The following is a 14,539-nucleotide window of genomic DNA, read 5'->3' as shown; positions in this document are numbered from 1 at the left end:
CACGTCTGGGTGCTGCTCGGGAATCTCCTAGCCAATGGCACTTCCCGCTATTGACTCCCTCACATCCTGGTGAGGTGCCAAAAGCCTGACCAGCCTAAGGTTAGCCTCTATGACCAAATGATTGATGCTCTTCTCCACGTCAGTCATACTGGCCAAGAGAGCTGATCGGATTTCCATGTCTAGTGTGGGAGCTGGTCGCAACCATGGGCCTGAAAGGCACTAAAAATCTAAGGGAAATGCAGGAAAAATTAAAGAAAAATACACGACCAGGGGTGTTAAAGTATTACCTCCTTGGGTGAAGGCCAGGTTGTGGGCAACCATGTCCGTAGTTAGGAAGTACTCAAGGTGGTACCTCCCCACATTGGAAATAAAAGTTGTGTCACTTAGGAAAGTACAAGACATTTCCTGGTGACAGAAGTGGAAGAACCTCGTGTTTTCCTGGTTGGGGTTGGATTTTAGGTCGAACAGATAGTTGACCTCGTGTGGTGTGGGGACAAACCATTTCTTATGGCTATAAAGGATATAGAGTGCCGACAGCATTCTATATCCATTAGAGGTTATTTGAAAAGGAGTGACCCGAAATAGTTGGCCACTCCTTGGAAGAAAGGATGAAGAGGCAAGATAACTCCTGCCTCGATGTGATATCTCGACCAGGCGCCTCCAGGAAAATTCGCCTGTTGTTCTTTGGTGGGTTGGACTAGGGTTACCCCAGGAAGTTCATATTTTTTAATATAATTCGCAATCATCCTAACCGTTACTTGGCTAGAAAGGGCGACGTACCATTCAACATCTGGTTGAATGGTGTTTTGAAGTTGAGCGTGGGTTTGGATGCTAAGGTCGAGATATTTCTTTCTCGACCACTGGTCAAGGGAATTTCAGCCCGAGGAGCAGGCTGATTTGAAGGATTGGAAGGTTTCTTTTTCTGGGCTTTAGTTTTTGCTCGACCCATATTTTGGAGGAGGGTCGATGGAGTGTTTGAAGTGGCGCGAGAAAAGGGAATTTCAGGTATTAGTAATGACGGTTGCTCCTCGTCCTCGAGCAATTGAGCTAGCAAGTCATCATCGATGGGTCTCTCACCTCCCCACAGATCTTGCATGAAAATCTGCGAACAGAAAAAGGGGAAGATGAGAACTTAAAGCCTAAAAGCTTGTGTTGAGAGTTGGAATAACGTTGCTCGCGTATAAAAATTAAGTTTTTATACGGCCATCAGCATTCTAGCAAAAACACTAAGTCTCTTACTAGCAGTTTGAGAAACAGATTAAAAGGTGGAAGTAGAAAGTTTTTCAGAGAAAACTTTTTCAACTCTGAGAGGGTGGGAAAAACCCAGTTTTTCAACTAGCTTAAAAATCAAATTTTTACTTCGATTTTACGCCTTAAATGTACGGTCTCGACTACCAAACTGACTCCTAACTCCTATACAACACTATTTCACTTCTCTATCAAGCATCGATCAATATGCCCATTACCCCAAGACAATTTCAGTCAAGAACTCAGATACGAAACGAATAGAAAACAACTTTGCATGGCAACTTAAACAACTGAAAGGTTCGTAAAACTTACTTGGATAAAAGGTGGATTATGAACACGGAAAACTTTGAGCGTCTGAACAGAGATTCCTTGGATCAGCGATGAAAGCTCCTGGGATTTCGAGGCTCTGGAGGTTGCATTTCTTTGGAGATCTTGAGAAGGAGATGACGAGTGAAAAGTGAAAAGTTAAAAGGTGAATTAGGGGTATTATTTATAATGATTGTGACACTATAAAAGAGGTAATCATGAATTACTGTTTTCAAAGTATGGGGAAGTGTAATAGCCATCAAACAAGTTTTTGGGAAATCGAAAAGTCCTAATTGGACATGATTGGTGGTTTTTTTTCGAAGAGGCATGACGGCTCTGACAGGTTTCATGGGGCATACGAAAGGTCAGACACCTAAGTTTACTTTATGTTGGTCGCAGTAAAGTAAACTTGCAGGGGGGGGAAATGTTTACCAAAAGACGTTTGCTTATGATGTGGCAGGTATTTTTCACACGTGGAAAAATTGAAATGAGGCGGTTCTATTCAGTTATCGACCAACTACACATCGCTTCGTCAGGCTTAACTATTAGATACGACCAGGTTGGTCGTATAATTTGATTTATTTCCTTCTAAGATTGTAATCCTATAATAATTACGTTGATTATTTCCTCTTTATTACCTTAATACGCAGTTATTAAGGAAAGTTAAGGCCCATTGGCCCATGTAACCCTCCTTGAGCCTATAAATATGCATGAAATAGCTCAAGGAAGGGACCTTTTTTATCTTTGAATCTTTTTCCTGAATATTGAGAGAGAGAGCTATAGTGCGATTATCCATCATTTTATTGTAATTCTCCCAAGGTTTGTGAAACTCAAGAACCCTAGGTCTTTGATCACGACGTTGGGATTAAATATTAATAATAGCACTAAGTGGACGTAGGTCATTACCATTCTTCGGGGCCGAACCACTATAAATCCTTGGTGTTTTCTTCTTTTCCATTAGATTAAATTCTTAATTGTCATCTCATTTCCTGTCGTATATTTGACTTCGCGTCGTTGGCTAAATCAAGGGTCAAAAGTACCCAATCCTCTTTCATTCTTAATCTCATTATTTTTTGGTTGAATGTCTGTCTTCTTACTATACGAATACCTTCAATCTGAAAAAATTCTAATTGTTAAGGGATTCTCTTCACTGCTTCCCACCACGTCTAATCCTTTTTTGACTGAAAAATTAACTTTTGGGTCGTCTTTATTCTTATTATTTCATGTTGTAGTTCCTTAAAAGTATATTCTCTTTCCGCTCCATCATTTCCTTAACATCCTAGTTTTCAGCTTCTCCTGCAAAGCCGAACATAATTGGTAACTTTATTCCTTTTGCCACGAAATCCCTTATGATTCTTGGCTTGTTGCCTGCCTTGAGTTAACTGACTCAAGCAATCCTGCTTGATCTGCTCATCGAGGTTACTCTTAGAAACCTTTCAACCAAAGTTGGGAGCTCGCTAAATCATACGTCTAAAACTTTGTGTGAAAATTCTTATACCAAGTACTTGTTGGAATTCCATCTACTTTTTGTGTCTCATCCAAGTGTGCACCTGTTAGGTTTTATGACCTTATTAAACCATGTCGAACATGTAACACAATTTCATACTGTCAATAAAAGTAGTAGAAATCATTTAGTTTCACAACCGTGTTTCTTGCTTGTTTTATTACATGATTGTTGATATAATACAAACATTTATAAAATCCCGAACATATAGAAAGTTACAATTATAGTGACTAGGCCACAGTGGATTATATTTGTATTTATATGTTCAAAAGAACGAGTCCTAATATTAGATCAGTGCATTGGATTTTCACTGATTAGGAAATCTACGATATGATCTACTTACACATTCTGGGTGTGATGTCTTGTCCAAGGCATTGACCAAGTAGATAAGATCGGATGTATTTGGTTACATCGGACTAAGACCGATATTGATTATTGATTGATAAATAAGTATCGTTGTTATCGAATCTAATCAATGTCACAAAGTTTACAACAGGTTAAGTCAATCTAAATTCTGAGTGATAATATTCTGCTAATTATATTATTTAAATCTTTTGACTTGTTCGTTACCAGCTTACCCTACGATCTAGCCCATACTTACATCTTGGAGATTTAGTAATGTAATTGAGTGGGAGTATTATTCATAGATATGAAATCTATAACTTCTGTATGAGAAGTGAAAAGATGATTTCCTTAATTTCTTCAAATGGTTAAATGATTGAGATCTCATTTATGTGATTAAGTTCATGGAAATATCATTTATAAGGAATATAGTGGGAGTTAAGGATAAAATACCGATGAGAGGTAAAACGGTAATTTGCACCCATCTCGTTAGTAAGTCATCGATAGAGGATTGACTGATTGTAATGGTTATAACAATGGATAACGTATTTATGGTTTGGAAAATACGTTCTATGAATTCAGGAGTTCAATTCTGATTCTATAGTGGAGTCACGAGGAATTAATAAGGTAGTGAAATTTTTGTAAATAAATTCACGATAACTTATTGGAGCTTGATTTCATGGATCCATGGTCCCTGCATCACCTTTGAGTAAATCATCTAGAATGTCTCAATTAATTGATTTAATTGTCAATTAGAATTTTAAAAGTTGACTAGGTCAATTATGGAAAATTTACAGAGATATGAGATTTAGAGAATAAAAGATAATCTTTGGGTAAATTTATTAATATTGATAAATTGGTGTCAATATAAATAAATAATATTAAATCAAGTTTCAAATTATAATTAGTTAATTTGAATAAGGATTTACTTAATTAATTTAAAAATAAATAAATAAATAAAAGATTTTGAATTTAGGCCTAATTGGGATTTAAATTCAAAGCAAAGAGATTGGCCCAAGTTCATTCGTGGGAGCCCAAAGATTTTATCTTTTTTTTGTATTATTATTTTAATTAATTTAAATTTAAATAAAGCCCGTTAAGTTGCCTATATAAGGAATATGATATCTAGGGTTTTCATAAGGAAGTCAGTCTCAATTGATTCATTGGGTAAGTGAAAACCTAGACAATCTAACCTTTCTTGGCCGCTCCCTCTTTTTCTTCTCTTCTAGATCTCTATCTCATGTGTTGAGAACCAGCCCACACTAGTTCTAGGTTGATCAAAGGCTTGGTGAGGAAGATTTTTTTGCTGATCTAGTTCAATCTCTTGATAATATTCTGCTACAGAAAGGACTCAAGGGTTAGAGAGATTGAAGGAAAGAGTTGTTCCAGCTCCACTGCGTAATGTAAGTTTTTTACTTTACTCTATATTTATATCAATTTCATAGGAGCATGTTCTAGGAATCTCCATGTTTGTTTGATAATATGTAAAGTGCATGAAAATAAATAAAGATCCTGCAATAAGTTTTTCCTACAATTGGTATCAGAGACAGGTTGCTAGTTTATTTTGATGAATGAACATGTATGAAATTGATTGATATGTTAGGTATTAATTGGATGGTACATGTATATGTTTCCTTAAGTAAATTTAGCAATAATTTGGTTGTTTTTTGCATGTTTTGGATTTAAAAAACTGCATAGATTTTTTTTTTTAAAAAAATTGACTGATTTTGCAGTGTGCGTGCTGGGCATGCATGAAGCAGCCGCGCAGGACCCAGCCATACGGACATCCGTACGACTTTGGTGTCGAACCCCGCATTGGCATTTTTTTGCAATTTTTTTTTTAAATTGGATATTTTGTGCAGTTACGTTTCAAATATTTAAAATTTATTATCTGATTATTTTAGATATTTTAGCTTTTTAAAATATTTTGAATTGGTTATTTGATAATCATGATATTTTAAGATATTTTTTTATTTTGTTATAAATGAATATTAAAATTAGTTATCTAATTATTCAAGATATTTTTATCTTTTTAAATATTTATAATTAGTTATCAGATAATTCTAATATTTTAGATATTTTAAATTTGGTTAGAAGATATTTTGATATTTTAAAATTTGTTAAAATATTTAAAAATAAAATATCTTGTCATTCCTAACAACTTAACAGCCTAGGTTAAATTAATTATTTTAAATTGAATTTTGTTTGATAAATTCTATTGTAATTAATTTAATATTTTGCTACTTGTTTAATTAATTATATTGAATTTTGTCTAATGAATTCTATGTTAATTAATTGTGGTATTTTGCAGAATAGTATATTGTTGTGATACATTTACATAATTTAATAATACCTTCTTATAGAGTAACATGTTAGGCCCATCCATTTATTAACATATAAAGCATTATTATTAAGTTATTTTTTTTATTTGGGTTTTAAATATAAGTATAAGTATAATTATAACTCAATTTTTGTGTTTAAAAAATGTGGGAAAACTCAAATAAATCTTTCATAAAATGTTAGGTTTTATTTGGGCCCAATTGAACATGTAAAGATTAAATTCATCTCTTGTGGGTGGCTCCACTTGTGAAGGCCCATTTGCTTTGCATTACTAGATTGGGTCTAATAAATTGAATAACAATTAATAAAACGAAGGTTCAAAAGCCTGTGTTTTTTAGCTTTGTGTGGAAGTTAGGGAGCCTTAGTAGTGGGTTCGACATACAGAACCTAGCTCTCATCCATCCAAGCTCAAATTATTAAGGCCCATTTACCTACGTTAAACTTAATTATATTAGGTTATTCTTTTTAGTTGGACGTAATAATTGATTAGAAACAAATTAATTCTAATTTTTGGATTAATTTTCAATGGTAATTTTAGAATTAATGGAAAAAATTATAAACTATGGTTTATTAATTATTTTATTAATTTGGCAAACCTAAGTTGGTTTATTTATTATTTTTATAATTTGGCAAACCTAAGTTGGTTTATTAATTATTTTGATAATTTGGAAAACCTAAGTTGTTTTTATTAATTATTCTAATAATTTGGGAAACCCAAGTTGATATTTTTCAAAAAGAATAAAATACTAAAATATTTAATAATGAGTTTTAAAAATTTAAATTCGATCTCCATCGTTGATTTAACAAGGTTAGAGTTTAGTGGGGCCTTATGGCGCTTTGATTTCGTCTCCCTGCGGAAGGTGTTCACTGGACTTCTTAACATGGTTAAATTTCTTAGGATAGATGGTTATAGATAGACCTTCTATAAACTCATCCCTACGGTGACTATAGGAATTAAGTCTATAATAATCGAAATCGTGGGTCAAACTCATAAAGTAAGAATTTTTTGTGACTCTCACCTACCGGGACACATGAGTTTTCGTTACTTTGATCGGATGGAATAGGTAGTTAATAAAAGTTTATAATGTTTTATTAATTGCGATGTTTCTCTATTTAACTAAGTGAATATTTGTGACTCTCGCGTACCGAGACACATGGGTTTATGGCTAGCTAAAGTACCTAAGAAATAGGAGATAAGTGTTTTAATGTTTTGCTTATCTCAAAACATTTTGTATGTTATGCTATTTCTAAAAATTTAATGAATAAATATTTTTCAAGCAATGCGTTGATTTCTACTTAGTTGATAATTGTAGCTCTAGGCTTTCCACCTCATACTCTCTCTAATCTCTAAAAGGTTACTCTATGGTGAGAACCTCAAAAAATGTTTGTCCAACATCAACATGGTGTTGATTATGGAAAATATCGAGTTCGTGATAATCAAAGTGTACGCCCTAAATATCCACGGGTTATTAGCGAGCTGGAAAAAGGCATAATTCTATTAGCCACGTTGAAGCCACCTACCCGGAGCTACTATTACAAGTCTCTACCTCTTTAGCTCGAGATAACCAAAGGTTTAGTGAGATTACTAAGGCATCGGGTCAGCAGTGTGGACACCACAAGCGGAGGCTACATCAAGCTCGGGGTATGAGCTGGAGCTGACACCTTCGACCCTTTATAAAGTCAACCACACAATGTAAACATGCATATATCAGACATCACATGTCTGATCCATTCCTGAATTCTCAAACACGCAGCATAAACGTGCGTGTTCAGGCACCCCACGACTGGTTTGGGCCATGCGGCCCATTATCCCCCTTACCTATTGATTAGACCACACTTCATTGTCAGGTTTTAGGAATTAATCATGAATGCCACAGAAGTGACATGATGGGTAAGAAGGTCACGGGATGACCTCCTTTGCCAACACCCAGGTGTCCTCTCCTTATAAATATGGAGACCCTGGGAGTTGCAAATGGTTGGCTTCTAATTTGTAAAGAAATACCCTGTAAGGAATATCAGAGATTTATCAATAATATTGGCTGGTGGACTAGAAGGATTTTAACCTTTGAACCACCTAAAAAAGTATTCGAGTTATAATCTTCCTTTGAGATCATTCATCTATTATGGTTCATCATTTAGCACTAACCCCTCTCCTCATTCATATAATTATCTATTGCCGAAGAACCGCGTCAACAGTTTGGTGCTTTCATTGAGAGCTTTTTGATTGGTGCTATCGCAAATACCCAACCATGGTAGTTACTCGCTCAAGACATGGTAATGAGGCGGACCAACGTGATGGGTAGGAGGCCCACCATGCTGCCATGTCCGATGATCAGAACCCTGAGGTTCAGCAGCGACCGGGCAAGCAGCCAATGGGCCAAGACGACACTGGAAGTTTGGCTCCCCAGCCGCCCAATCCGAACCCGAATTTCTACACGGCTGTAGAAATGGAAAATGCACAGTTGAGGAGTCAGCTGGCGAAAGCAAACCAGCATATTCAAGAGGTTTTGGCCCGACTACCCCCTCTTACAACTGACGCTAATGTCGAAAAGAGGCATGGTGAGACTCATAAGTCCCGCCGGGGTAACCGGTCCAGGCCCAGTCTGTAACGCCCCAACTCCTGGGACCATTACGGTGTGCCTTGTAAATAGTGCTAAACTCGATAATCGAGTCATTTGGCCAAAATCGTGAACTAAGTATGATTAGCGGTTTAGGGATTAAACAGTTTGGTTAGGGTGAAACGTTTCACTAGAACATTTAATATATACATTGGGATCCCGAAAATTAAGTTTCAGAGTTTATTACAGAAAATATTTACAACAGGCCGTTCTAAGCGGCAAAACAGGGTTCAACCCTAGTTCCACTTTAAACCTCGGCCGTGGCGGACGAGCAGCTGCATATGTACACGTCATCACCTAAGCTCTTCAACTCAAGGATGGTCCAGCTTTCTCTTGCCTTTACCTGCACCACGTAGCACCCGTGAGCCGAAGCCCAGCAAGAAAACACAATAAAGCATGATATAATATCAACAACGATCATAATAACCATTCAGGACTATCAGTCCAAGCAAATAGGTGACAATAGCCGAAAGTCACAATAATGAGCATAGCTCCCTCTAGCCATGTGACGATAGGGTCACTAGGGCTTAACTGATAAGTGATTCTTTCATAAGTTTGATCAGGACAGGAGCATGGTGAATGGTCACCAACATAACCTTCCTCCCGACTCTAGAGTCGTGCTATGGACAACGTCCCCTAGCCATGTGACAAACAGTCACCGGGGTCATATACCTTGGCTATAATCATCTGGTCATAGACCAGGCAAGCGCTTATAAGTTCTTCGACCTTAGGGTCGGTCCCGCATTAATGCCATGGAGCTATTCAATACGTGATCATCGACCTTAGGGTCGGTCTAGCATTAGTGCCATAGAGCCACTCAATGTACGATTCTCGACTTTAGAGTCGGTCCAGCATTAATGCCATGGAGCCATTCAATGCATGATTCATCAACCTTAGGGTTGGTCTGCCATTAATGCCATAGAGCCATTCAATGCGTGATTCTCGACTTTAGAGTCGGTCCCTGACTAGTTAGTGTCATACACAGGTAAGGCATGCCCCCAATCATATATCACATGTTCCATATCCATAAACAAGGCATTCAGCATGCTTACTAAACAGGTATTAGTACTATTAGGACCATGCATAAACACAGAGGCTCAAGCTCTGAACGATATCATACTCAGTACATAAAGCATGCCCCAATCACATGTTTCTCATGCATCATATGCAATTTATCCAGCAACTCAACATGCACCAATAACAGCCATGCATGTCACGTTTAATAACCAACCAACATGCATCAAGAATAGCCATGCATGTCATACTCAATAATCAACCAACATGCATCATAATAGCCATGCATGTCATGCTCAATAATCAACCAACATGCATCCATAATAGCCATGCATGTCACATATACACAGGGTGCAGTTTTCTTACCTCAAAGTCGAGCTAGAACGTTTAAAAGAGCGACCCTTGAGAACGATCAACTTTTAGTCCTTTAGCGGTCACCTAGTCATAACCAAATATAAGGTATCATCAATAAAAATGGTCAACATAAGTTCCCAAATCAATATCTACCCTCCGGGACATCAATCCCCACTTAACCGGGTACTAGGTTCAACCCCGAGGCCTATGGCAAGCATCCCTTAGCTAAAAACACAATTTTAGCCAAATATCCCCTGATGGGCCGCGGCTCACCACAGCCATGCTGCGACTCATTACCCAGATCAGCCAAAAATCAGCAACGCACCAGCTCGACCTCCCCTGCATATTCCCCTAGAACCAAGCCTTCAAACTAGTTCCAAACCTTCTCCAAACACCCAATTCAACCTCTAAACAACATCTATATCAAACCCTCATCAAAACCCAAATCAAACATCAACATAACTCCCATTAATTCCAATTAACCACCAAGAATTCACAAGCTGAAATCTTAAACCAAAACAGAGTATAAACCAGAAACTAATGGTTGAAACTTACCTCAAACACGATTTTGAATCCCCTCCAATGTCTAAATCAAGTTCCCTAACTCCCACCTTTGATCTCCTAGCTTAACTCCTCAATTTGGGCTCTCAAAATTCAAAGAAAAGTGAAGGAAGAACTTGCACGGGAAGAAAGGGAGAAAGATGAAGATAGGCTCTGTTTTATTATCATTCCACAGCCTTCTAAAATTCCCAAGGCTGATATAAATCCTTAAGGTCAAAAGACCATATTGCCCCTAGGCCAAATAAACCCCTTTAAAGGCTTCCAAGGGTAAAATCGTCCTTTCCCGCCTATCTCGTTAATTATAATTAATGCTCTCCAATTCCCACTATTCTCAATATTCCCAAATACCAATAAATCATATCCCATTACCCTTTAATTCTCGGTAATGCTCTAATCATTAAATTCACCCCGAGACTCACCCCGAGCCCCGAACTTAAACCTGTTATGACTAGACCGAACACTTACATCTCATGATCGTCTCATGTCGAATACCTCGAACCAATCCACCTTATAATGTGGCTATATTAATTAATCACAACCATGCACCCAAAATATACAATTACGCCCACAGTGGCCAAATTACCAAAATACCCTCACAATAATAAATTCTCCCATATGCATGCATCCACCATCATATAATAATATAATTCACGTAAACATGCATATAATCATTAAATACTATAATAAATCAATTATGGCCCTCCCGGCCTCCTAATCAAGGTCCTAAACCTCATTAGGAAATTTGGGGCATTACACAGTCGGTCGGTCAGACCCCCAACATCAAATTCTACTCCCATGTCGCATCACCAAGAAACCGTGTTTGAGGAACTTCCTGGGGCCGATCAGCAATTCAGTCGATCGGTCCAGACCTCAACTCCTAGCTCACTTCCACCCTCGAGTGCACCCAAGAGGGCTCGAGGAAGCTCTGTGAAGCGAGCATCCTAGCCCGGATCTTCTCTATGGCCTCATTTGTCTTCTGAACCATATCTGGCCCCAAATACCTCCTCTCACCCATCTCATCCCAATGAATGGGTGATCTACACTTCCTCCCATATAACATCTCATAAGGAGCCACTCCAATCGTTGACTGATAAATATTATTGTACGATAACTCAATTAACGGAAGGTACTTACTCCATGAACCCTCAAAATCAATCACACAGGCTCTGAGCATATCCTCCAATACCTGGATCGTCCTCTCAGACTGTCCATCAGTCTGAGGATGAAAAGCTGTACTGAACTTCAACTGAGTCCCCAAAGCTTTCTGCAAACCACCCCAAAACTTGGAAGTGAAAATAGGATCCCGGTCTGACACTATGTATGTGGGGTGGTGGGACACCTCAAGAAGGATTGCCCGACGGTGAAGAAGGGGGAGACAGGAAAGGTGGACAGCTTGACTCCAGCTCGAGTGTTCACTTTGACGCAGTCGGAGGCCGAGGCTAGTCCCTCGGTAGTGACAGGTCAGCTTTCTAGTGCTGGCACTCCTTTTACTGTTTTGATTTATTCTGGTGCTACGCATTCATTTGTATCTGATAGGGTGATTGATAGACGGTGTAGACCTAGTGAGTATAGTGCTTCAGGGTTTGGGACTATATTGCCTACAGGAGAGCTGGTAGTGTCTAGGAGGTGGATTAGAGCACTGCCGGTGTTAGTTGATGGTAGAGAGTTGTCAGTGGACTTGATTGAATTGAGAATGGAGGATTTTGATATGATTCTAGGTATGGATTGGCTGGTTAGATATGGAGCTACTATTGATTGTAGAAAGAAAATGGTGACTTTTGAGCCAGAGGGCGAGGATCCCTTCGTTTTTGTGGGAGCAGTGCGTGGACCCCGCGTACCCAGGATATCTGCGTTGAGAGCCAGAGATTTGTTACAGGGTGGATGTATAGGCTTCTTGGCTAGTGTGGTGGATACCACCAAAGTTTCACCAGTTGGACCGGAGGAGACCAGACTGGTTTGTGAGTTCTTAGATGTGTTCCCTGAGGATTTTCCTGGGTTGCCGCCGCTTAGGGAGATTGAGTTTGTTATTGAGTTGGCACCCGGGACAGAGCCAGTGTCGAGGGCACCATATAGGATGGCACCGACGGAATTGAAAGAGTTAAAGATACAATTGCAGGAACTTCTGGACTTAGGATTCATCAGACCTAGATATTCGCCATGGGGTGCTCTAGTTCTGTTTGTTAAGAAGAAGGATGGGACTCTAAGAATGTGTATCGATTATCGGGAATTGAACAAGTTAACTATTAAGAATAAGTATCCCCTACCAAGGATTGATGACTTGTTCGATCAGCTGCAGGGTAAGATGGTGTTTTCAAAGATTGATCTTCGATCTGGTTATCACCAGCTGAGGATCAAGGATGAGGACATACCTAAGACGGCCTTCCGGACGCGGTATGGGCATTATGAGTTCTTGGTCATGTCTTTTGGTTTGACCAATGCCCCAGCAGCCTTTATGGACTTGATGAACAGAGTGTTCAAAGATTTTCTAGATCAGTTTGTTATAGTCTTCATCGATGACATCCTGGTGTATTCCAGTTCAGAGGCAGAGCACGAGTTTCATCTTCGTTTGGTTCTTCAGAGGTTGAGGGAGCATCAGTTGTATGCAAAGTTTAAGAAGTGCGTGTTCTGGTTACCTGAAGTGACATTCCTTGGACATATTGTAGGTGCATATGGGATTAAGGTGGATCCGTCTAAGATAGAGGCAATTAGGGATTGGCCGAGGCCAAGGAATGCCTCGGAGGTACGGAGTTTCCTTGGGTTAGCAGGTTACTACAGGCGGTTTGTAGAGGGATTCTCGAAGATAGCAGCACCGATGACAGAATTGACAAGAAAGAACTTGAGGTTTATCTGGTCGGATAAGTGTGAAGACAGTTTTCAAGAGTTGAAGCGACGACTTATTACAGCGCCAGTGTTGAGTCTTCCTTCGGGGGAAGGAAAGTTTGTTGTTTATTGTGATGCATCGAGGTTGGGTTTAGGCTGTGTGTTGATGCAGAATGAGAAGGTCATAGCTTATGCATCGCGACAGCTGAAGGAGTATGAGCAGCGGTATCCTACTCATGACTTGGAGCTGGCAGCGGTGGTCTTTGCACTGAAGATTTGGCGGCATTATCTTTATGGGGAGAAGTGCGAGGTATACACTGACCATAAGAGCCTGAAGTACTTCTTTACATGGAAGGACCTGAATATGAGACAGAGGCATTGGCTGGAGTTGGTAAAGGACTATGATTGTGATATTCTTTATCATCCAGGGAAAGCCAATGTGGTGGCTGATGCATTGAGCCGCAGAGGTCCAGGTCAGTTGTATAACTCTGTTCAGATCTCAAGGGAGTTAGCTGATGAGATGGTTAGAGCGGGGATAGAATTGGTAGTGGACCAGTTGGCCAACATTACTCTGCAGTCGAACCTGCTAGAGCAGATCAGAGAAGGGCAGCTGACAGACACTCAGTTACAGGGGATTAAAGATGATGTCTTAGCGGGAGTAGCTAAGGACTATTCTGTTTCTGAGGTTGGTTTACTTCGGTATCAGGGACGAATTTGTGTTCCAGCTGATGAGGGGATCAGACGAGAGATATTAGATGAGGCTCATACGACGCCGTACTCGCTTCATCCGGGTACCACGAAGATGTATCAGGATTTACGGACTTTGTATTGGTGGCCCGGAATGAAGAAGAATGTGGTTGAGTACGTTGCCAGATGCCTAACCTGTCAGCAGGTGAAAGCTGAGCATCAGCGACCAGCAGGGTTGCTTCAGCCTTTGGGTATTCCCGAATGGAAATGGGAGGATATTACTTTGGACTTTGTGGGAGGTTTACCCAGGACAGTAGGACTTCATGATTCGGTATGGGTGATAGTGGATAGATACACCAAATCAGCTCATTTTCTTCCAGTGAGGTCAACATATACTGTAGGTCAATATGCTGAGTTGTATGTGAGGGAGATCGTACGTCTCCACGGGGTTCCTAAGTCTATAGTGTCAGACCGGGATCCTATTTTCACTTCCAAGTTTTGGGGTGGTTTGTAGAAAGCTTTGGGGACTCAGTTGAAGTTCAGTACAGCTTTTCATCCTCAGACTGATGGACAGTCTGAGAGGACGATCCAGGTATTGGAGGATATGCTCAGAGCCTGTGTGATTGATTTTGAGGGTTCATGGAGTAAGTACCTTCCGTTAATTGAGTTCTCGTACAATAATAGTTATCAGTCAACGATTGGAGTGGCTCCTTATGAGATGTTATATGGGAGGAAGTGTAGATCT

This window comes from Humulus lupulus, chromosome 8, assembly GCF_963169125.1.
Source record: "Humulus lupulus chromosome 8, drHumLupu1.1, whole genome shotgun sequence".
NCBI classification, from domain to species: Eukaryota; Viridiplantae; Streptophyta; class Magnoliopsida; order Rosales; family Cannabaceae; genus Humulus; species Humulus lupulus.
Note: the sequence above shows the minus strand (reverse complement) of the source record.